Below are 4,460 nucleotides of genomic sequence, written 5' to 3' on the forward strand. Positions count from 1 at the left end.
TGGTACCTTTATTTAAACAAACAGGGAGTGAATTTCAAAATAAAAGTAAAAAGCAACAACTATTGAATTCTGAATTACTTTTTTATTTTATTTTTTATTTTTTAAGGAAACAAGTATTTATTCCCCTGCAAAAAAGCATGGATTCTGGCTCCCACGGGCTGTTTATGTGAAATCAGAGGATTAATTATTATTTCCTCCACTGTATATAGGCTCAATTGTTTTTTAATTTTCAAATATTATTTGATTTTTCTCTTTCAGAAAAGCATATAGTACATATGTGATTATATGAAATAAACACCAAAAATTCACCTCTACTGAGCAATTCATTGGCTTTTTCAAATTACTTTAATAATAAAAATCCATGTTCATTGATAAACAGCAGCAACACTGTGTTGCAACATATTTTTTTTTAATCTCTCTTATTTTTTTAGTAATAAAACTTGTGAAATTGTCATTCTAAAGTGTTTCAGTTCCATTAAAATACATATTCTCCAATTTCCCTACAAGGACCTTTACTGACCTCTAGCGCCCCCATGAGCTGCTCAGCTAACTAGACTCAAATAGCAGTAGCAGATTCTGTACCTTTAAGGTGTTTAAGATCTTCTGCGCTATTTAACCTGAGACTTCTGGTATTCTAAGTGTATGTTCTTGTATTTCCAACTATAAATAATGCTTTGTTTGTTCACAATATCATCTCAGGGGGTTTATGGTGAATTTTGTGACACTGTCAAGCTGTATTTTGTTACTTCTATACTTCCAGTTTTCCCCAATTCATTTGAAAAAAATAAAAATTTTAATATAATGTACATAATGTACACATATTTTAAGTGTTTCACGTCACATATATTAGTTCTAACTCAAATGTGTCATAAAAATTTTCAGTGAAATGGCCCCAAACTTGTGAGACTTTAGGTTGGTTCTTCTTTTGTTGCACCCAGCAGTTCATGTATGGAACTGCAGCAAAGCAGATAGACACCGCCAGCCTGATTTTATCATGAATTTACAACATTAAACGACTCGTCAACACGCATTTTTGTAGTCAACATTCTCAATTATGTTACGTCATTTTCGCATTATTGTATATGTCACACACTCAAATCTCGAGACGGTCTATATGTTTAATTCTATTATTCTTAGGTTGTTTTATTAGAATATTTCCTTAAACTTACAAAACCCTGACAATTCTGTTCTTTTTCAAAATCCTCTTTCCAAATATGTGATCAATTCTTTCCCTGTAATATTTATCTACTGTGTGTGGATTTATACCAGGGTTGGGGTCAATTATAATTGTAATTACAATTATAATTACGTCATAATTGTAATTAATAACCAATTATGCAATCGTAATTGAAAAAAATCGGTTGCCTTTGTTATCGTAACTGGATTGTAATTGAGTTCAGATATTAGAATATACAAAAATATTAACACCAATATTTCCAAGGATTAGGAAGCCTCACAAGGTCACCAAGAATGAGAAACTAATTAAATGATGGATAATATGTTTAGTGTGTTTTACAGAGGATTTAAAACCATTAAAATCATGTAATGTTTGTCATAAGAGATGCTAACAGAAAGCTAACACGTGAGAAGGGCTTATTTATTAAATACTCAGCAATACTGATGAATTGTCATTTAACTTTAGTAACTGAGAAGATATAATTGAAAGAGGAAAAATAATTGTAATGTCGGTCACTGTAATCATGATTGAGTTGTAATTGAACATGGATAATTGAAGACATCATTGTAATTGAAAATTATTTGACCCCAACCATGATTTATACGCTCTGAAAGACTAGATTTAGTGTTTGAACATATTAAATTCAGCATTCAAAAGGTTAATTTTAACTCTGAGCCAGTGAACTTGTATAACTAATATCTACAGTGTTAAACTTACACTGATGCAAGTGTTGATGTTTTAGAGTCAATTTAACTCCATTAGAAAACCATGAGAAGTGTCAATCAAGTGCAACACTGAGGATATTAACACTCCTGGTGGTTTGGCCTTCATTTGACACCGGTAACTATGAGGTGTGAAGAATATTTAACTCTTATTAATTGACTTTATGAGTGTTGATTAAGGTAATACTCTGAAAAGTGTCATTTTACTATTTGCATTTAACCCCAAAACTGTATCCCATTCTTGCTGACTATAAGTAGACATCTATCAAATAAACATTTTACATTGAATTAAGTTCAAATCTAAAATGGAAGACGATTATGATTGAAAATAATTAGAAAAGTTTAGAAAAAGATGTTTTGAAACCCAAACTTCTTCCACAGCTCAACACCAGGTGGTGCTGTTTATTGATAAATTGCATATTTCATTGTGAATGTGTAAATTATTGTGGATCGATATTGATGCCATTATAGCTCAGAACTCCCTTAAAAGTTAGTTTCTAAATGTCATCTTCCTGATTAAATAAAGGTTAAATAACCTCATGATTAGAGGCTGACTTTCCACTTGGTAAATACTTTTATGGTTTCCAAATCGGGGCCTGCGGGCCAGGTTCGGCCCATTACAGCATCTGCTGGGCCCTGGCATGATTCTATACATACCTAAGGTGATAATCACAGGGAAAATATTGATTACATTGCAAAACTTCATACATTTATTTTCCAGATGTTTGTACCTAATGCTTTTCTGATTCTATGTAAATTGAATTTAACAAGAATAAATAAGTTGTTAAAAATGTATTTAATTGTTTTTTTTATTATTATTAAAATAGCCTGAATGTGACCCCGAACCAGGATTCGTGAGACACCCGCTGTCGTAGGGTATTTAATGAATATACCACTTAGCTCCCAAAAATACTGGTTAGAACTAAATGAAACAAACTCATAGCAAAGCACAAAGTTCAAAAAAGAAATCAAAAAAGAAGAAGAAAAAGTATGAAATAAGAAGTTCCTTCCATCCATTTTCTGACGCTTTTTTTTTTATGGGTCACTGGGAATTTAAGGGAAGTTGATTTAGAAAAAAGAAATAACCTTAAGAACCTTAAGCAAATATGTAATTGCTTTTCTTCTGTGTTAAACAGCATGCACACATGTCCACTCTTTTCCCTATTTTCCAGTTTTCCAATTTGGTTGTAAACTACAATGACAATTCAACCATGCACCACAGGAACATACTTTTTTAAAATTGCATTCTAAACAACTTCATACTTTTCTTCTTTTTTTTTTTTAACTTAAGATGCGGAAATACCCCTTTGAAAGTTGTTTAGATAGTCGATCATTTAGAAAATATTAAGTTAGGGTTTTTCTCATGGTTTCCCTCCACTGTCTTACTGGTCAATTATTGGTTTTTCAAGTCATTGAAGGGGTTCATATACAGTATAATCCTCCTATTTAATTCTGTCCACTGTAGTGCACATTAGTTTTCAGTTCGTATAGATTTCCTACTTTTTGCAACAATATAAATATCTAATGGGCCATAGAAGACACCCTGGCCTTTTTAATGATACCTCATGTTAGGATGGAATACCTTTGTTTATGCTGAGAACAGGGAAACATCAATGGCAGGAAAAAAGAAGCGTAAAATCAAATGTTTAGAAATAGAAATATATTTTTTTAACCTATAGGTTCTTCTAATCATGAATTTATCAGGAATTAAAGTAAAAACAAATGACTTAGAAAGATAATAGTCTTTTTATGAACACCAATTGGCCATTATCATATTCATATTAATAATATCCATGACATTGACGATTATTTTATTGAAGTGTCGCTGTGATATTAGTTGGAAAAATATTACATACAATAATACAATAGTAGTGACGTTGTTCTTCTGTGTGATTATTTTCTGTGCATTTTCCTGTCATTTTTGTGTGTTTGTAATTCTGTATATTTATTCAGTCACTTTGCTGTTTTATTCTTTTGTGTATTACATTTTTTGTTGTGCCTTTGTGTATTTTTGTGCATGTTTTGTAAAAATTTAGTTGATTTTTGCTGCCTTTTATTCATTCATTTCATTTTCTGAGTTCTTTGGGGGCTGCACAAATTGAATCTGATACATGGCCCCCGGACCACCAGTTGCCTACATCTGGTATATAATGTAAAGCATGTTAAACATACAGCATTAACATCCTCTCCTTAGGCTGATTAAACCGTCCTGTCTCTACTGTTTTTCCCCACGACAACTTGTAAAACAACTGTAACGTTATGTTTGTTGACTGATGTATTGGAGCAGAAAAGGCGGCCATGGCGCCTTTTTCATTTGAAACTCCCGCTTTTTAGCAAGGATGCAAAATATGACGCGACATCAACCGGAAGCGCAGCTGCTATTGTGAGGCGAGAAGGAGGGCGACTCACATCTAGGATGGCACATGCCTGGGGGAGCCATTCTCTTTCTCTGATTGGCTAACCTTCCTCATTAGTTGGAAACAGTAAACGTTGATTGGTTAGAAATTTATAACTACCCAATCACATGTTGCGGGAGGCGGGCCTTAGCTTCGCCCCGACTG

At 32.8% G+C, this 4,460-nt stretch overlaps 1 protein-coding gene across 1 annotated transcript in view; it reads right to left on the bottom strand.

The window, feature by feature from the left end:
- Positions 1–4,460, bottom strand: part of LOC114480285 (vascular cell adhesion protein 1-like) — a 51,275-nt gene that overhangs the window by 32,218 nt on the left and 14,597 nt on the right. The window lies entirely within an intron of this gene.

Source organism: Gouania willdenowi, chromosome 18 (genome assembly GCF_900634775.1).
Source record: "Gouania willdenowi chromosome 18, fGouWil2.1, whole genome shotgun sequence".
Lineage (NCBI taxonomy): Eukaryota > Metazoa > Chordata > Actinopteri > Blenniiformes > Gobiesocidae > Gouania > Gouania willdenowi.